The following is a 21,433-nucleotide window of genomic DNA, read 5'->3' on the forward strand; positions in this document are numbered from 1 at the left end:
AAAAACTGGCTTAAAACTCAACATTCAAAAAACTAAGATCATGACATCTGATCCCATCACTTCATGGCAAATAGATGGGGGAAAAGTAGAAACAGTGAAAGATTTTCTTTTCTTGGGCTCCAAAATCACTGAGGATGGGGACTGCAGCCATGAAATTAAAAGACACTTGCTCCTTGGAAGAAAAGCTATGACAAATCTAGATAGCATATTAAAAGCAGAGACATCACTTTGTCAACAAAGGTCCATATAGTCAAAGCTATGGTTTTTCCAAAAGTTGTAGGGGGTTGTGAGAGTTGGACCATAAAGGAGGCTGGAGCACCGAAGAATTGATGCTTTTGAACTATGGTGCTGGAGAAGACTCTTGAGAGTCCCTAGGACTGCAAGGAAATCAAACCACTCAATCCTAAAGGAAATCAACACTGAATATGCATTGGAAAACTGATTGTTGAAGCTGAAGCTCCAATACTTTGGCCACCTGATGTGAAGAGCTGACTCATTGGAAAAGACCCTGATTCTGGGAAAGACTGAGGGCAACATCATGGGGCAACAAAGGATAAGGTGGTTGGATGGCATCACTAACTCAATGGACACGGGTTGAGCAAACTCCGGGAGACAGTGAATAACAGAGAAGCCCTGCATGCTGCAATTCATGGGATCGTGAAGAGTCAGACTCGACTTATCGACTGAACAGCAACAAAATGTATCCTATCTCTTACTTAAGGCTAATATTTGCATTTTTGCCTTTGATATTATTCCCCAACTCTTCTTACTAAACTTGCTTTATTATTCTCTTCCCACTTGTGTCATTAAAACCTCCCTCTCCCCTAATATATCAAGAACTCTGAGAAATTGAGAAGAAAAAGGCCAATAATCCAAAGGAAAAATAGATAAAGATATAAGCAATAAGACTCTTTGAGAGACAAAGTTCTTTATAAAAAATGCAAATTGCTTTTAAACATACAGAAACATGTTCAACTGCTTTCATAACAAGATAAATGCAAAATAAAAGTATATTAAAATAACAATGACCACTCATGAGATTATAAAAAACTCAAAGGTGGGATAGCATTTTCTGTGACTAGAGCTAGGGGAAACAGGCATTTTCACATAATGCCTGAGAGAACAAAATGATAGAAACCCCATGGAAGGCAATTTGATGTTATCCATCAAAATTAAAAATGCTCCAATCTTTAATCCAGAAATCTCACTTCTGAAACATTAACCTAAAAACATACCAATACATATAAACTTTCAACTGTATAAGATTAGCCAATGTAGCATCATTTACAGTAGCAAATGATTGGAAACAACCTGTATCCCTGTATAGGTACTAGTCTGAAAAGATACACAGGATCTATTGTTAAGTGAAAAAAATCAAAGCTATGCTGCTTTGGTGTAAGAAAGAGGGGAGGATTATTCATTTACATTACATTCACATTCACTACATTAGTAAGTGTTTATATCTGCCTAAAGAAATAATGGAAAGATCCAAAAAAAACGGATAGATAGTGGTTATATATAAAGATCAGAGTACAGAAGAGGATTGTGGGGAACTAGAGTAAGACTGTAAGACTACTCAATGTATAATTTAAAAAATTTAAACCAAGTGCCATTGTACATACATGTACATACATATTTAGTCATTCTATTACATAATCACTCAGGAGCAATTGACAATTGAGTTGGCCAAAAAGTTCATTCAGATTTTCCCAAAAGCTCTTATAGCATCTTATGGAGAAATCCAAGCAAACTTTTTGCTAACCCAATATTATTATTCTTATTAAAAAATAATTGAATTTTTAAACATTTTGCCATCCAACCCATATAGCTGCTCCAGGGGCTAACCTAATTCACTCTTCCCCTTTGCATTCAAATTTTTTTCAGAGCTGTTTCTCTTACTGGGCCTGTTTGCTTACCTCCTCCTTGTGAACACAATACAGTCTGGCTTCTGCCCCCATTACATAACTAAATTGTTCTTACCTCTTATCTCCAGTGACCTCCATAATGCTATCAGGTATGCCATTGTGCATACATATTTAATCATTCTCTTACATAATCACTCAGGAGAATTGACAAACTACCTCTTTTGTGATGCATGTTCTTCCTGTGATTTCCATGTTTCCACGAAACCCTAGTTTTCCTCCCCTCTCTCTGGATGCCCTTATCTTTCCTCTTCTCTTCCATCTTAACATTTTTTTCTCTTTTCATCAAAGGCAATGTCTAGAGGCAGACCTAACTGTCAAGCTTTTAGCAGCCCAAATACCTGGCAGTTGTAGAAGGGAAATTTGGAGGGAGTATCACTGCCTCGACTGAAGATACACATATTTAATAGTTTCTCCTTGAAATATGTATAATATCATATATGAAATGAGTCACTAGTCCAGGTTTGATGCACGATACTGGATGCATGGGGCTGGTGCACTGGGACAACCTAGGGGGATGGTATGGGGAGGGAGGAAGGAGGAGGGTTCAGGATGGGGAACACATATATACCTGTGGCAGATTCATTTTGATATATGGCAAAACCAATACAATATTGTAAAGTTAAATAAAATAAAATTAAAAAAAAATAGTTTCTCCTGGTATGTGATTTGCCTTTTCATTTTCTTTTCAGTGTTTCAGTGAATGACTAGTTTCAGTTCATTGAAATGAATCTTTTTTTTTTTTTCTAAATTTTAACTGTTTTTTCTGTGATGATTTAAAAAAAAAATTATTGTGGTAAAACACATTACATAAATAGTGCTAAGTAATTCACATTGTCATCAAACAGATCTCCAGAGATTTTTCATTGTATAAATCTAAAACCCTAACCCATTAAACAACAACCCCCTCTTCTCCCTTCCTCCGGACCCTGGTAATAATCTGCAGACTGAAAACACTGCACAACCTAAAAGTTGAGAATTATGTTTCATTTGGTGACAAAACTGAGGACTTAAGACCAGGATGCAGCATCTCAGCTCAGAGAGTCTGCTCCAAAGAAGTAAGAGGGGGACCAGGATGTATAAGAATTTTCGAAACAAAGACCAGGTAGTTGAAACTTCAAAAAATTACTGTTGATTAAGAAAACCAGACACCTCAAGTTAATGAATTGTGTGCTTTTCTAAGTTTGGGAAAATGCATAGCTCTGGGCTCATTGAAATCATTTGGACCTCAGTTCAGTTCAATCGCTCAGTCGTGTCTGACTCTAAGACCCCATGGACTGCAGCACGCCAGGCCTCCCTGTCCATCACCAACTCCTGGAGCTTACTCAAACTCATGTCTATCAAGTTGGCGATGCCATCCAACCATCTCATCCTCTGTCGTCCCCTTCTCCTCCTGCCTTCAATCTTTCCCAGCATCAGAGTCTTTTCCAATGAGTCAACTCTTCGCATGAGGTGGCCAAAGTATTGGAGTTTCAGCTTCAGCATCAGTCCTTCCAGTGAATATTCAGGACTGCTTTCCTTTAGGATTGACTGGTTTGATTGCCTAGTGTCCAAGGGATTCTCAAGAGTTTTCTCCAACACCACAGTGCAAAAGCATCAATTCTTCAGCACTCAACCTTCTTTATTGTCCAACTCTCACATCCATACATGACTACTGGAAAAACCATAGCTTTGACTATACAGACCTTTGTGGGCAATGTCTCTGCTTTTTATTTATTTATTTTTTTTTTATTTTTTTAAAAATAAGGTTTATTTATAATAAACTATCTTTAATAATTCTATATTTTGAATTCTAGGGAACGCGCAACTGTAGACAAAGCTAGCTTTAACATGTATTGAAAAGGTGTACTCTTTATATTAAAGCAAAATGGTAACTCTTTCTTTACTCTAAAGAATTCTCACCGCCTTTGAACTAAGAAACTGGAGTACTCGCAGAGAGGAGTTTGGGATGACCAGCCAGAATCAGTCAGGAGGTTTTCTCTCTTCTCAATTAGGTAACTGAAATAGGAACTCTAGCTCTAAATATCATAAGCAAAGTCTAAATCTTCTAAAAATAAACAGAGGGAATATAACAAACTGCTTCAAATACATGCCTGAGCTGAGAAAGGGCTTGTACTTTCATGTTGTGGCAGCTTCCAGATGAAATCATCAGTTTCTAATCTTCAGGTTCATATTTTGCCAGTCTTTTCCTCAGGTCTTTGATTTGATCATTCTTCTTGGTAAGAATCTCCTTCATGTTTCGAAAAGCTGCTGTTTGTTGGAATTTCTTCTCTAATTCCTTTTCAGCCATGCTCAGCTGCTCCTGTACCCTCAGTAGGTCGTGCTTGGCCGTTGCTAGATTCTCTTCCAGGGATTTCTGGTTTTCTGTCTGGTCATTAAGTGTCTTCTGAAACTCACTCTTCAAAGCAGCAACTGTGTTTTCCAAGTCACTCAAGTCTTGGGCCTTTATAAAATCCTTTTGACTCCCGTGCTCAAGCTGTAAATCTTGCAGTGCTCTCTCCAGCTTTGACTTCTCATCCAATGCATCTGTTGCCTGTGATTCAATGGTCTTCAGTCTTGACTTCAATTTCTCATTCTCTTCTTGAAGTCTTGTAATTTCCTTGTTCAGGAGTTCTGCCGCTCCATCTTCGTGAAGTGGAGCCAGTTTTGGCTTCATGCTGTCTATGATGGACTTTTTATTTGAAGATGTAAATTCCGCTTTTTCAAACTCTGCAACTTGCTCTAATAATTCTCTGTTTTCAAGTTCAGAGATATCTGTCTGCAGCTTGAGGTACCACTTCTCAGCTTGTGAGAAAAGCTGCCGCAGAAGTAGCACGTTGGTGTAGGCCGTGTTGATGAGCTCAGACTCCAGCTCGCTGTGCACCACAGCCTGTAACCCATTCAGCACCTCAGAGACTTCGTCGACGGTGAAGGTCTCCTCCACAAGCCTGCTCTCCTTGAGGTCTTGGAAGCAGGAATTCACAGTTTTGAGCCGCAAGCCTCTTTTTGAGCGAGCAAAACGCATATAATTAATAACTTCATTTTGATGGTGCTCATTTAGACCCAACTCTGCCATTGCGGGGGCGGGGAAGCCAACTGTCTGGAAAAGCGGGAGAGGCCAGGCTCAGCCTCACCAAGCCCGGGGTCGTCGAGAAACACTGGACCGCGTCAGACGCGAGGTAGGGCGGGTTGTTTCGTCTCTGCTTTTTAATATGCTGTCTAGGTTTGTCATAGCTTTTCTCCCAAGGAACAGGCGTCTTTTAATTTCATGGCAGTAGTCACCATCTGCAGTGATTTTGGAGCCCAAGAAAATAAAGAAAATAAAGTCTGTCACTGTTTCCATCATTTCCTCATCTATTTGCCATGAAGTGATAGGACCAGATACCATGATCATTTTCTGAATGTTGAGTTTTAAGCCAGCTTCTTCACTCTCTTCTTTCACCTTCATCAACAGGTTCTTTAGTTCCTCTTCACTTTCTGCCATTAGGGTGGTGTCATCTGCATATCTGAGGTTATTGATATGTCTCCCAGCAATCTTGATTCCAGCTTGTGCTTCATCCAGCCTGGCATTTTCATGATGTACTCTGTATATAAGTCAAATAAGCAAGGTGACAATATACAGCCTTGACACATTCCTTTCCCAATTTGGAACCAGTCCGTTTTTCCATGTCCCATTCTAACTGTTACTTCTTGACCTGTATACAGGTTTCTCAGGAGGCAGGTAAGGTGTTCTGGTATACCCATCTCTTTAAGAATTTTCCAGTTTGTTGTGATCCACACATAGTCTTTAGCATAGTCAGTGAAGCAGAAGTAGATGTTTTATTGGAATTCTCTTGCTTTTTCTATCTTACAACCAGCAGTAAGGTTCTTGAACTTATTTCCCTTATATTCCTGGAACCTGGCCAAGGGTGTATTACATAATACAAAGTGTTCAATTTTAAAATGCTTTATGAAAAAGTATTCCTGGGGAATTCCCTGGTGGTTAAGAATCCACCCTCAATGCAGGGAACAAGGATTTGAGCCCTGGAACTAAGATCCCACATGCTGTGAGCAATTAAACCAATGAGCTGCTACTACTGAGCCCACACACCACAACTTGGGAGAAGCCGGTATGCCACAATGAAGAGCCTGCATGCTGCAACTAAGACCTGATACCACCAAAAATAAATTAAGTACCACTGGAAAAATCTCTGCTTTTCTGAGCCTCAGTTTCCTTATATGTAGTAAGTTAGAATAATAGTACCTATGATATTTCAAACCCAATAATTTGCATAAGAGCACTTTATAAGCCATACATTTCTGTAACATTTGACTTTTGATGTCTCCAAGTGACAATTATCTATGCATCAATCTAACACCTAGAAAATAATAGACTCTTCATAATCTGTGTTGAAATACATCCAAGTCACAGACATTCTGCATTAGCTAGGCTAGTCACCATGACAACATAAAGGCGCTGGAACATCTGAATGAACAAGATGTGAGACTAGCAGGTGTTTTCTCTCGTTCCATTTGATGGCGGCATCACCCAAGTGCAGTATCAAGAAGCTACACCAGGGGGCTCCCCTGCATTTTCCCAAAGAAGTCTGTAAAAACATCCTTCACCACCCTGAGTTGTTCCGAGTTCTCCAAGTCTTGTTTGCTTTCTTTTGAAACAAGACCATAGAAAAACACGAAACAAGCCAGAAGCCTGGAAACAACACCTTTTATTTATATCAAACCACTGTCTGAGATTTCCTGTTTTTCTTAGTCCTTCAAAGAGCTGACAGGGAAAATTATTAGTCCTCTTTCTGAAAGGATTTAGAAACTGTAGGACAGTCTGTCATTCAATTGAGGACTACAGTGAATTATTTATTATCAATTATTATTGATCCCAGGTTGAGCTAAATAGAAGACAAACCTACTAATGAAAACGTTTAACTACCGTGTTCCAAGGAAGATCCAGCGAACAGTAGAGGTGGGAAACCAAATAAGTAAAAGTACATTTGTTGCTTTTCTTCTTAAAAAAAAAAAAAAGCTACAAGTTGTAATACAAATAGACCTGGATAAAGAATCAAGAACTGGTTTTAATGCTAGATGTACTTCCAACTTTGGCTACTTGTATCATCTTTAAATTTCAATGTTTTCACCCTTAAAGGAGGTTTTAGGGTGATGCTCTTTTTAAAAATCAACTTTGATAATATATTACCTTGCATATGCAAGGTACCATTTTAGGTATAATTTGATGAGTTCTGAAAACATATATAGTCCTGTAACTACCACCATCATCACGATGTAAAATATTTCATTTTCATCACCACAAAATCCTACCTAGATAGCATATTACAAAGCAGAGACATTGCTTTGCCAACAAAGGTCCAACTAGTCAAAGCTATGGTTTTTCCAGTGATTATGTATGGATGTGAGAGTTGGACTAGAAAGAAAGCTGAGCACCAAAGAATTGATGCTTTAGAACTGTGTTGTTGGAGAAGACTCTTGAGAATCCCTTGGACTGCAAGGAGATCCAGCCAGTCAATCCAAAAGGAAATCAGTCCTGAATATTCATTAGAGGACTGATGCTGAAGCTAAAACTCCAATACTCTGACTATCTGATGCGAAGAACTGACTCATTGGAAAAGACTCTGATGCTGGGAAAGATTGAAGGCAGGAGAAGAAAGGGACAACAGAGGATGAGATGGTTGGATGGCATCACCAACTCGATGGACATGAGTTTGAGTAAGCTCTGGGAGTTGATGATGGACAGGGAAGTCTGATGTGCTTCAGTCCATGGGGTCACAAAGAGTCGGTCAAGACCAAGTGACTGAACTGAACTGAACTTGACAGACAATCTCCTTCCCTTCTGCTGGGCCCGTGGAAAACATATATCTGATTTTTATCACTACAGCTTTGCCTTTTCAAAAATTTCATGTCTGGCTTCTTCTATTTAGCATAATGTTTTTGAAATTCATCAGTGTTGTACATATGAGTAATTTGCTTATTTATGGCTGAATTGCATGCCCTTTTATGAATATATCACAGTTTTCATCTGTTTGTCAATTGAATATTTTGGGTTGTTCTCAGGTGTTTTTTTTTTAACTTTTATTAATAAGTCTACTGTGAACACTCATATACAACAAGTCTTTGAGTGAACGTGTTTTCATTTCTTTTGGGTGTACATGCAGTAAGTGGGATTTCTGAGTTAGATAGTAGGTGCACATTTAAGTTTATAAGGAATTGCAAACTGTTTTCTAAAGTGACTATACCATTTCTTGTTCCCACTGGCAATTGTAAACAATCTAGTTGTTTCACATACTTTTTAACAGTTTGTATTGTCAGTCCTTTCATTTTGGCCATTCTGTTGCCCTTTCAGGGCTTGGGAGTGGGCTCTTGTCTCCACTCAGAAATGGGTAGTCCAAGGAGACACATAAGCTGACAAAGCAAAAGACTTTATTGGGAGAGGTCACCTGGTTGGAGAGGAGCAGGGTAAAAGAACCCAGGAGAATGCTTTGCTATGTGGCTCTCAGTGTCAGGTTTTACTGTAATGGAGTTAGCTTCTAGGTAGTCTCTGGCCAATATTTCACTTGGCCCATATACGGTGACTCAAGGTCCTTCCTGGCGGCACATGCATCTCTCAGTCAAGATGGATTCCAGCATGAGGGCTTCATGAAGGTTGGCAGGACATTTTGTCTCCTACCTCCTCAGTTGGGCCCCTCCTAAACTCTCCTGATCACCAGTCACTGTGTTCTCTATCAGGACCTCCTGTCGTGAGACAACTCAGGCAAGCAGTTATCATTGTGCCTGGCCAAGGCAGGCAGTTTCAGTCAATGGTTCCCTAACAATTCTAGTGGGTGTGTAGATGTCTCTAATAGTTACTTTAATTGGCATTTCTCTAATCAGTAATGATATTAAGCATTTTTTTAATTTGCCCTTCATATATCCTTTTTGGTTAAAGAAAAGATCTTTAAATCTTTTGTCCAAAAATTGAGCTGTCTTTTTATTATGGAATGCATTGCATATCCTGGATAAATGTCATTATGAGATAGATTGTTTTCCAATATTTTAACCCAGCTTGTGGCTTGTTTTTATAGCTTCGTTTGAAGAGAAGCCACTGGTATGTGTGTCAACAGTCAAATTCTTTGGATCTAAATTTCATCACACTTGAAATGAGGTCTTTGGGTAAGTGTTCTTTTTTTTTATAATGATTTGATTGAGGTATATTCCGCAGACCATAAAATTTACCCTTTTACAGTGTGCAACTCAGTGGTTCTTAGTATATTTACAGAGTTGTGCAATTATTGAAACTGAATGGGATCCTGTGGAGCCTTCCTGGGCAAAAAAGCCTTTTCCATCTCAGTTTCTTGTTTACAGGATAAAGGCTTCAGCCTCCTCAGTTCAGTTCAGTTCATTCACTCAGTGTGTCTGACTCTTTGAGACCCCATGGACTGCAGCACAGCAGGGGGTCAGCCTCCTAGACCTCCTTGAACTTCAAAGAGCTGATTCAAACTTTGTTAATCAGGGAAGTAAAGGAATGCAGAAACAAAGGTGGAACAATCAAGAAACTATAGTGTAGCAATTAAAGCAAGATCCTGGTTTGCATTAAAGGAATATACAATGTCTTTGAGCCAAGAACTAAGGCTCTCATCTTAGGTGGAAGATGGTAACTTTGGGCTGAGTAGAAGATTCCTAGAACACTGCTCTGTTACCTCACTATCAATCAATCAGAAGACAGTCACATATGGGACTTTCCTGGTGGCCTAGTGGCTAAAACTCCATGCTCCCAATGCAGGGGGCCCAAGTTCAATCCCTGGTCAGGGAACTAGATCCCACATGCTGCAGCTAAATATCTTGAATGCTGCATCAAAGATGCTACTTGTCACAGTTAAGATCTGGCATACCCAAATAAGTAAAATAAAAAATATTTTTTAAAAAAGACAGTTACATACCCTATAGCCCTAACCCCAAATTTTGCCTATAAAATGTTCTCTCAGAACAGACCCATCACAAGCACAGAAACTGAAACTGTAATCAGAAATCTTCCAGCAAACAAAAGCCCAGGACCAGACAGCTTCACAGCTGAATTCTACCAAAAATTTAGAGAAGAGCCAACACCTATCCTACTCAAACTCTTTCAGAAAATTGCAGAGGAAGGTAAACTTCCAAACTCATTCTATGAGGCCACCATCACCCTAATACCAAAACCTGACAAAGATGCCACAAACAAAGAAAACTACAGGCCAATATCACTGATGAACATAGATGCAAAAATCCTTAACAAAATTCTAGCAAACAGAATCCAACAACATATTAAAAAAGATCATACACTATGACCAAGTGGACTTTATCCCAGGGATGCAAGAATTCTTCAATATCTGCAAATCAATCAATGTAATACACCACATTAACAAATTGAAAAATAAAAACCAAATGATTATTTCAATAGATGCAGAGAAAGCCTTTGACAAAATTCAGCATCCATTTATGAAAAAAACCCTCCAGAAAGCAGGAATAGAAGGAACATACCTCAACATAATAAAAGCCATACATGATAAACCCACAGCAAACATTATCCTCAATGGTGAAAAATTGAAAGCATTTCCCCTAAAGTCAGGAACAAGACAAGGGTGCCCACTCTCACCACTACTATTCAACATAGTTTTGGAAGTTTTGGCCAGAGCAATCAGAGCAGAAAAAGAAATAAAAGGAATCCAGATTGGAAAAGAAGAAGTAAAACTCTCACTGTTTGGAGATGACATTATCCTCTACATAGAAAACCCTAAAGACTCCACCAGAAAAGTACTAGAGCTAATCAATGAATATAGTAAAGTTGCAGGATATAAAATCAACACACAGAAATCCCTTGATTCCTATACACTAATAATGAGAAAACAGAAAGAAAAATTAAGGAAACAACTCCATTTACATTGCAATGAAAAAAATAAACTACTTAGGAATATATCTACCTAAAGAAACAAAAGACCTATATATAGAAAACTATAAAACACTGGTGAAAGAAATCAAAGAGGACACAAATAGATGGAGAAATATACTATGTTCATGGATCAGAAGAATCAATGTAGTGAAAATGAGTATACTACCCAAAGCAATCTATAGATTCAATGCAATCCCTGTCAAGCTACCAAAGGTATTTTTCAGAGAACTAGAACAAATAATTTCACAATTTGTATGGAAATGCAAAAAAAACTCAAATAGCCAAAGCAATCTTGAGAAGAATAATGGAACTGGAGGAATCAACCTGCCTGACTTCAGGCTCTACTACAAAGCCACAGTCATCAAGACAGTATGGTACTGGCACAAAGACAGAAATATAGATCAATGGAACAAAATAGAAAGCCCAGAGATAAACCCACACACCTATGGACACCTTATCTTTGACAAAGGAGGCAATAATATACAATGGAGAAAAGACAATCTCTTTAACAAGTGGTGCTGGGAAAACAGGTCAACCACTTGTAAAAGAATGAAACTAGATCACTTTCTAACACCATACACAAAAATAAACTCAAAATGGATTAAAGACCTAAACGTAAGACCAGAAACTATAAAACTCCTGGAGGAAAACATAGGCAAAACACTCTCCAACATAAACTACAGCAGGATTCTCTATGACCCACCTCCCAGAATATTGGAAATAAAAGCAAAAATAAACAAATGGGACCTAATTAAAATTAAAAGCTTCTGCACAACAAAGGAAAGTATAAGCAAGGTAAAAAGATAGCCTTCAAAATGGGAGAAAATAATAGCAAACGAAGCAATGGACAAAGAATTAATCTCAAAAATATAAAAGTAACTCTTACAGCTCAATTCCAGAAAAATAAACGACCCAATCAAAAAGTGGGCCAAAGAAATAAACAGACATTTCTCCAAAGAAGACATACAGATGGCTAACAAACATATGAAAAGATGCTCAACATCACTCATTATCAGAGAAATGCAAATCAAAACCACAATGAGGTATCATTTCACGCCAGTCAGAATGGCTGCTATCCAAAGTCTACAAGCAATAAATGCTGGAGAGGGTGTGGATAAAAGGGAACCCTCTTACACTGTTGGTAGGAATGCAAACCAGTACAACCACTATGGAGAACAGTATGGAGATTCCTTAAAAAACTGGAAATAGATCTGCCATATGACCCAGCAATCCCACTACAGGGCATACACACCGAGGAAACCAGAATTGAAAGTGACACGTGTACCCCAGTGTTCATCGCAGCACTTTATTATAGCCAGGACATGGAAGCAACCTAGATGTCCATCAGCAGATGAATGGATAAGAAAGCTGTGGCACATATACACAATGGAGTATTACCCAGCCATTAAAAAAAAATACATTTGAATTAGTTCTAATGAGGTGGATGAAACTGGAGCCTATTATACAGAGTGAAGTAAGCCAGGAAAAAAAAAAAAAACAAACCACCAATATAGTATACTAACACATATATATGGAATTTAGAAAGATGGTAACAATAACCCTGTATGTGAGACAGCAAAAGAGACACAGATGTATAGAACAGTCTTTTGGACTCTGTGGGAGAGGGCAAGGGCAGAATGATATGGGAGAAAGGCATTGAAACATGTGAATTATCATATGTGAAACAAATTGCCAGTCCAGGTTCAATGCATGATACAGGGTGCTCGGGGCTGGTGCACTGGGATGACCCAGAGGGATGGGATGGGGAGAGAGGTGGGAGGGGGTTCAGGGTGGGGAACACATGTACACCCATGGCAGATTCATGTCAATGTATGGCAAAATGAATACAATATTATAAAGTAAAAAATAAATAAATAAATAAAACTGAAAAGAAAAAAAAAAATGTTCTCCCAGAAAACCATCAGGGAGTTCAGGTTTTTGAGCATGAGCTACCTGTTCTCCTTGCTTGGCCCTGTGATAAACTTTTCTCTGCTTTGGACTCCAAACTTTTGGTTTACCTGCCTTGCTGTGAGTTGGGAACAAGAACTTACATTTGGTAACACTGTCAGTTCAAGTCAGTTACTCAGTCGTGTCCAATTCTTTGCAACTCCATGGACTGCAGCACACCAGGCCTCTCTGTTCATCACCAACTTCTGGAGTTTATCCAAACTCATGTCCATTGAGTCAGTGATGTCATCCAACCATCTCAGCCTCTGTCGTCCCCTCTCCTCCCGCCTTCAATCTTTCCCAACATCAGGGTCTTTTCAAATGAGTTGGCTCTTGGCCTCAGGAAAGTATTGGAGTCTCAGCTTCAACATCAGTCTTTCCAATGAACATCCAGGACTGATCTTCTTTAGGATCAGTCCTGAAGTGGTGAAAGTCCTAAAGTCCTAAAGTGGTAACACTATCACCACTTTGTAATTTCATAACCCCCTAAAGAAACTCTCTCCTTATTAGCAGTCATCCTCCCTTTCCCAGCACCTGACAACAATTAATCTCTTTCTCAATGAATTAACCAATTCTGGGCATTTCATATAAAAGGAGTTATATGATACTTGGTATGCTGTGTCTAGCTTGTTTCATTAGCATAATGTTTTCAAGGTTCATCTATGTCGTAGCATATACTAGTGCTTAATTTATTTTTATTGTTAATGTATAAATATACTACAGTTGATGGATATTTAGATCATTTTGACTTTTACTTTTTATGAATGACACATTTTACGAACATTTGTGTGCAAGTTTTTGAGTGCACATGTTTTCAGTCCTCTTAGGTATATACCTAGGAGGAGGATTTCTGGGTCATTCAACTGTATATTTAATATTTTAAGGTTATACAATATTGTGTTCCAAAGTGCACCTTACATTTCCATCAGCAAGGTATAAGAATCCAATTTCTCCATGTTTTCACTCTTTTTCCCCTACCAATATTTCTTTATTTAAATAACTTCCTGTATTATTTATTGAAGTCTTTTTTTTTCTTTGCTAATTCTTAGTGATCATTTTTTTTTAAATATCCATTCTATGGTATACAGTGGTATCTCAATTGTGGTTTTGATTTGCATTTCCCTAATGATTTTGATTTGCATTTCATCTAGTCAAGGCTATGGTTTTTCCAGTGGTCATGTATGGATGTGAGAGTTGGACTATAAAGAAAGCTGAGCACCGAAGAATTGATGCTTTTAAACTGTGGTGTTAGAGAAGTTGAGAGTCCCTTGGACTGCAAGGAGATCCAATCAGTCCATCCTAAAGGAGATCAGTCCTGGGTGTTCATTGGAAGGACTGATGCTGAAGCTGAAACTCTAATACTTTGGCCACCTCATGTGAAGAGTTGACTCATTGGAAAAGACCCTGATGGTGGGAGGAATTGGGGGCAGGAGGAAAAGCGTGCAACAGAGGATGAGATGGCTGGATGGCATCACCAACTCGATGGACATGAGTTTGGGTAAACTCCGGGAGTTGGTGATGGACAGGGAGGCCTGGCATGCTGCAATTCATGGGGTCACAAAGAGTCAGACACGACTGAGCGACTGAACTGGATTGAATGGAGAAGACTCTTGAGAGTCCCTTGGACTGCAGGGAGATCTAACCAGTCAATCCTAAAAGAAATCAGTCTGGAATATTCATTGGAAGGACTGATACTGATCTGAATCTCCAATACTTTGGCCACCTAATGCAAAAAAACTGACTCATTGGAAAAGACCCTGATCCTCGGAAAGATTGAAGGTGGGAGAAGGGGACGACAGAGGATGAGATAGTTGGATGGCATCACTGATGCGATGGACATGAGTTTGAGTAAACTCTGGGAGTTGGTGATGGACAGGCAAACCTGGCATGCTGAAGTCCACGGGGTTGCAAAGAATCAGACATGACTGAGTGACTGAACTAAACTGAATGACTAACGATGTTGAGTATATATTCATGTGCTTATTGGTCATTTGCATATCTTCCTTGAAGAAGTGTCTATTAAATCCTTCAGTTTCAAGGATTTTAGCCCATTTAAAAATTAGGTTGTCTTTCTGTTGTTGAGTTGTAACAGTTCTTTATATACTTTGAATATAACTCCTTTATTTAATATGTAATTTCTAAATATTTTCCCCTATCCTGTAGGTTTTCTTTTCACTTTCTTGATGGTATCCTTTGGCACAAAAGTTTTACTTTTGGTGAAGTTCAAATTATCTTTTTTCCTTTGGTTGCTTGTGCTTTGGGTGTCATAGTTAAGAAACTATTGCCTAATTAAAAGTCACAAAGATTTATTTCTATGTTTTCTTCTAAGAGCTTTGTGATTTTAGTTGTTAAATTTAGGTCTTTGGTCTGTTTGAGTTGAATATTGTATGGGATGTGAGTAGGAATCCAACCTCATTCTTTTGTACATGGATACTCAATTGTCCCAGTATCATTTATTATAAGTACTATTATTTCTCCATTGAACTGTCTTGGCATCCTTGTCAAAGAGCAATTGACCATATACAATGTGGTACTTGCATAAAAACAGACACACACACACACACACATATATACATACACAAATGGAATAAAATAAAAAGTCAAGAAATAAACTATTTGCATATGTGGCCAAATGATTTTTGACAATGGTGCCAAGACAGTTCAGTGGGAAAAGGACAGCTTTTTTACAGATGATACTGGAAAACCTGGATGCTTGCATGCTACGTCACTTTAGTCATGTCTGACTCTCTGGGACCCTATAGATTGTAGCCCACCATGCTTCTCCATCCATAGGATTCTCCAGGCAAGAATACTGGAGTGGGTTGCCATGCCCTCCTCCAGGGGATCTTCCCAATCCAGGGATTGAACCCATGTCTCTTATTCCTGAATTGGCAAGGGGTTCTTTATTACTAGTGCCACCTGGGAAGCCCAGGAAAACTGGATATTCACATGCAAAAGAAATAGACTTTAATCTAACATGAGATACCAAAATTACCTCAAAATGGATCAAAAACTCACATGTAAGACCTAAAAATATAGAACTCTTAGGAGGAAAAATAGGACAAAAGCTATACAATATTGGATTTAGCAATGATTTCCTAGATGCGCCACCAAAGGCATAGGTGACAAAATTAAAAATGGACATTTATGCTTTATGAAAATTTAAAAATTTAGAACATCAAAAAACACTGTCATGCTTTCCTAGTGGCTAGCTGGTAAAGAATCCACCTGCCAATGTTGGAGTCACAGATTCCATTTCTGATCCAGGAAGATCTCACGTGCCAAGAAGCAACTAAGCCTGTGAGCCATAAGTTTTGAGCCTATACTCTAGAGCCTGGAAGCAGCAACTAATAAGCCTGTGCACCAATATTACTAAAGCCTGTGTGCCCTAGAGCCTGTGCTCCACCACAAGAGAAGCCACCGCAATGAGAAGCCCAAGCACCGCAACTGGAGAGGAGCCCCCATTCACCACAACTAGAGAGAAGCCTGTGAAGCAATGAAGATTTGCACAGCCAAAATAATAATAATAAATAAAATATTTTTTAAAAGAAACTGTCAATAAAATAAAAGGGCAACTCACAGAATAAAAGAAAATATTTACAAAGCATATATATGATAAGGAATTAATTTTCAGAGTATACAGAGAACTCTTAAAACTTAATAACAACAAAAACAAACTGATTAAAAATTTGGCAAAGGACATTTCTCCAAAGAAAATATATAAATGGCCAAAAAGAGGGGATTCCCTGGTGGTCCAGTGGTTAGAACTCCATGCTTTCACTGCAGGAGCAACTAAGTTGCTCTGATGGGGAACTAAGATCCTCCATAGCTGTGCAGCACAGTCAGAAAAGAAAAAAAATTAGGTTGTCTATAAATGGTCAATAAGCAAATGAAGCATGCTCAACATCACTAATCATTAGGAAAATGCAAATCAAAACTATAATGACATACATCCATTAGAGTGGGTCCTACCAAAAAAGAAAAAAGAAAGACCAAAAATAACATGTTAATGGGGGTGTGGAGAAACTAGAATCCTTGTATGTTGTTGGTGGGAAAGTAAAATGGTACAGCTACTATGGAAAAGAGTATGGCAGCTCCTTAAAAATACAGTTACCATATGATCTAGCATTCCACTTCTGGGTATATGCCCAAAAGAATTGGAAACAAGGACTCAAATAGACCTTTGTACACCCATGTTCATAGCAGTTTTATTCACAATAGCTCAAACATGGAAACAATCTATTTGTTCATCATTGATGATTGAATGGTAAAATGTAGTATAAACATATAATAGCATACTTTTCAGCTTTTAAAAGGAAGGAAACTCTGACATAGCTACAACATGGATAAACCTTGAGGATATTATGGTGATTGAAATGAACCAGTCACAAAAAGACAAATACTACATGTTTCTATTTATATGAAGTAGGTATTTAGAGTAGTCAAAATCTAGACAGAGAAAGTAGAATTGTGGTTGTCAGGGACTGGGGGGAGAGGTTATTGTTTAAAGGGTATAGGGTTTTAGCTTTATGAGATTAAAAGTTATGAAGATGGATGATGGTGATGGTTGTACCACATTATGAGTATATTTAATACCGCAGAAGTGAAGTTGTTCAGTCATGTTCGACTCTTTGTGACCCCATGGACTGTAGCCTACCAGGCTCCTCTGTCCATGGGATTTTCCAGGCAATAGTCCTGGAGTGGATTGCCATTTCCTTCTCCAGGGGATCTTCCCAACCCAGGGATCGAACCCGGGTCTACCGCACTGTAGACAGATGCTTTACCATCTGAGCCACCAGGGAAGGTACACTTAAAAATGATTAAGATGGAAAATTGTCAGTCATGACACTTATCTCAACAAAACTTAAAAAAAAAAATCAACTGAATCTTAGACACAAGTTCAATCCCTGGTCTGAGAGAATTCTGCATGCCATAGAGCAAGTAAGCCCATGTGCCACAAATATTGAGCCTGGGCTCTAGAACCAGAGAGCTGCAACTCCTGAAGCATGGGTGCCTAGAGCCTGTGCTCTGCAACAAGAGAAACCACGGCAATGAGAAGACCGAGCACTGCAATGAAGAGTAGCTCCCACTAGCCATGATTAGAGAAAGCCTGTGGGCAGCAAAGAAGACCCAGCACAACCAATAACAATAGATAGCTGATTTATTATGAATAATAAATTAATAATTAATTAATTTAAAGTCAACTGATAATAAAAGTTTATTTTGGGACTCTTTGATTTTGGGACTCATTGATCTTCATGTCTTATGCTGCTACTGCACTGCCTTGATTAGCTTTTTAGTACATTTTGAATCATGACGTGTAAGTCCTCCAACTTTGTTCTTCAGAGTTGCTCTGACTAAGAAAGCAGCTGTGTTTTTTTCAACTATGTGTTCTATGAGAGAAACATTTAAAGAACATTTATAATATATGAAAAACACACAAAGACATCTAATGCAATCCTTGTAAAAATCATATAAGGTAATATTATGACTTTATTAATTAAGTGATCATATTTTTATCATCTGTTCTGTATCAGACATTATGGATACAAGACACTGGGGCTGTATCCAGATAGGCAACATGATCCCTGTTCAGGTTTAGGTCACTCTCTCAAACTGGAATGCAGTTATCTTGACTCCAAGTCCCCAAATAGTTTCACTGCAAAAAGATTAATTCCTTCTATAGTTCTCAAACATCTTCTATAGTTTCTCTCTGGCCTGAGCTGGATAAGTGGTCACCTGAATGGCATGAGAACCAAGGTAAATCCTGGATCTCATAGCCTTCTCATTTAAGTGGGAGATCATTCAACCATTTGTTCATTTAAAGAATATTTATTCAGGGCCTACTGTATGCCAAGGATATCAAGAAGAGACAATGTCACCACCTTCATGAAGCTTACTTTCCTGCACAAGAGACATGTAACAAGAAATTTCACAAATAACAAGATAATTACAGCAAATAATTGGAGGCTTCTGTAAAGAAAGTCTGCCAAAATGAAGAATATCAGAGATAACTACCATTGATGGGGGGTTTACAGAAAACCTCACTTTAAAGACTTAAAATTTTGTCAAGGGACGAAGAATAAGAGAGAAATGGCCCTATCAAAAGCATTTCAAGCAAAGAAAGTACAACAGCAGAGTCCCTGAGGCAGGAAAAGAGCTAGGTGTAGCCTGGGAACTGACAGAAAGCCAATGAGATTAGAGTATACTAAGCAAAGAGCACGGTGATACTGGAGAGGTAAGCAGGCAGTGCTTACAGGGCATTGGAGGGCACCCAAGAAACGAGTTATCCAACTAGAGACTAGAGTCACATCCTGACAGCTCTTGTCCTAGTGTGCTAGAGTCCTTAGAGAAAATGTGCTGTTCTTGGTTCACTGGTGAGGGCGATCATTGCCCCCAGGAGTGCTCAGATTAGATACATGCCCTCACTGGCTCCAAGATGGAGTGGATTGGCCGGCATCTTTTTTCATATTCTTGGCCATGGTGCGTTATAAATCCTCTTCTCTGTTCTTCTAGGGTTACTACAAAGTTTTGGGGGGAAGGGAAAGCTCCCAAAGCAGGCTGTCATTGTGAAGGCCAAATTCTTCAGCAGAAGAGCTGAGGAGAAGATTGAGGGTGTAGGTGGGGCTTATGGCCTGGTGGCTTGAAGCCACATGCTGGGAAATTCATTAAATGTTAACAAGTGCTTTCTTAAAAAACAAACAAACAAACAAAAACTGTTAGCCAAAGTAAATTAGAAGCCATTGAAGGATTTTAAACCAAAGGATGTTGTGATCTGATTTATATTTTTAAAAGCTTACTCCTACTATGTGTATAGAATGGATTGGGTATATAAGTAAACAAGCTTAAAATCTTGAAGTTCATGAAGTTCAGCTAGAAGGCTATTGCAGCTGTCAAAATGAAAGAAAGCTTTCTTAGACTAGGATGGTACTGGTGGAGATACATGGAGAGAAGTGAAAATATTCTAGATGTATTTTGGAAATGAAAATAACAGGTTGATGCTCAAGTTTTTGGCTTTTATAACTGTATGGTGGCATCATATGCTAAAATGGGGAAGACTACAAGTAGAGAATATATAGGTTTTAAAAAATCATCCATAATTGCATCTTAGACATGTTGAGTTTGAAACAATTATGAGACATTCAAAAAGCTTGTAGGATAAGGATCAGGCCCTTCCTGCAAGGAAAGCAGCTGAGGAAGAAAGCTTACTGTCAAAGGAAGTCTGACTTCCAGGGGTGCTGGAGCAGGTGTCAGATGAAGGAAACCATTATCCTAAGACCAAAGAGATAGAACCGAGAACTAATAGCACTATTGCAGCTCATCTTAGAAAATATTCATTGAATATCCATAGGAATCACCATGAGGTTTGTTGTTGTTGCTAAGTCATGTCCGATTCTTTGCAACTCCAGGGACTGCAGCACACCAGGCTTCTCTGTCCTCCAATATCTCCCAGAGTTTGCTTGGATTTATGCCCATTGAGTCGGTGATGCTATCCAACCATCTCATCCTCTGCTACCCCTTTCTCCTTTTGCCTTCAGTCTTCCCCAGCATCAGAGTCTTTTCCAATGAGTTGGCTCTTCACATCATATGGACAAAGTTTTGGAGCTTCAGCCCTTCCAGTGAATATTCAGGGCTGATTTCCTTTGGGATTGACTGATTTGATCTCTTTGCAGTCTGAGGGACCCTCAAGAGTTTTCCTCAGAACCACAATTCAAGAGCATCAATTTTTTGGTGCTCAATCTTTTTTATGGTCCTACTCTCAATCCATACATGACTACTGGAAAAACCGTTGCTTTGACTACAGAGACCTTTGTTGGCAAAGTGATGTCTCTGCTTTTTTAATATGCTGTCTTGGTTGGTCATAGCTTTCCTTCCAAGGAGCAAGTGTTTTTTAATTTCATGACTGTAGTCACTGTCTGCAGCGCTTTTGGAGCCCCCCAAAATAAAACCTGCCACCGCTTTCACTTTTCCCCCTTCTGTTTTCCATAAAGTGATGGGACCAGATACCATGACCTTAGTTTTTTGACTGTTGAGTTTTAAGCCAGCTTTTTCATTCTCCTCTTTCACTCTCATCAAGAGTCTCTTTAGTGCTTCTTCACTTTTTGCCACTAGAATGGTATCATCTGCATATCTGAGGTTGTTGATATTTTTCCTGGCGACCTTGATTCCAGCTTGTGATACATCCAGCCCAGCACTTCGCATGATGGTCTCTGCATATAAGTTAAATAAGTGCAGTTACAATATACAGCCACTGTCATACTGCTTTCCCAATTTTGAACCAGTCAGTTGTTCCATGTCTGGTTCTAACTGTTGCTTCCTTACTTACATATGGGTTTCTCAGGAGACAGATAAGGTGGTCTGGTACTGTCTTTAAGAGATGGGAGTACTTGAATACCTTACCTGTCTCAGGTAATAGAAAGAGGCATAATCTTGAAAAGACAAGACATAGTTTAAGGTCTGGTGACTTTGGCAAAGTTCAAACTTCTTTGATCCTTGTTGAATGATTATGAAAATCAAGAGGAAAAATTTGTGTGAAATCATCTGGCTGTATAATTGGAGGTTTATACTGTACATTGTGAGAGCAGGTATTATTATGAGCAATCAATATGAGCTCTGTGCCTATAACATTGCTTTCTGAAAAAAAAAACAATAATTTTGATGATGGTTTAACAGGATC

General features: G+C 38.8%; 1 non-coding gene and 1 pseudogene across 2 annotated transcripts; one reads left to right on the forward strand and one right to left on the reverse strand.

The window, feature by feature from the left end:
- Positions 1 to 3,628: 3,628 nt before the first annotated feature.
- LOC147357710 (leucine zipper transcription factor-like protein 1 pseudogene) lies at positions 3,629 to 6,912 on the reverse strand (annotated as a pseudogene). Its single transcript, XR_015142044.1, has one exon. The product of XR_015142044.1 is annotated as a leucine zipper transcription factor-like protein 1 pseudogene (transcript).
- Positions 6,913 to 19,049: 12,137 nt separating this feature from the next.
- On the forward strand, positions 19,050 to 19,179 carry LOC147357711 (small nucleolar RNA SNORA3/SNORA45 family). The gene has a single exon (XR_015142515.1). It is a non-coding gene; the product is annotated as a small nucleolar RNA SNORA3/SNORA45 family (small nucleolar RNA).
- Positions 19,180 to 21,433: the final 2,254 nt, after the last annotated feature.

The sequence above is a fragment of the Bos grunniens genome, chromosome 15, assembly GCF_055505025.1.
Source record: "Bos grunniens cultivar Pamir isolate PY7600 chromosome 15, Bosgru_T2T1.0, whole genome shotgun sequence".
In the NCBI taxonomy this organism is placed as follows: domain Eukaryota; kingdom Metazoa; phylum Chordata; class Mammalia; order Artiodactyla; family Bovidae; genus Bos; species Bos grunniens.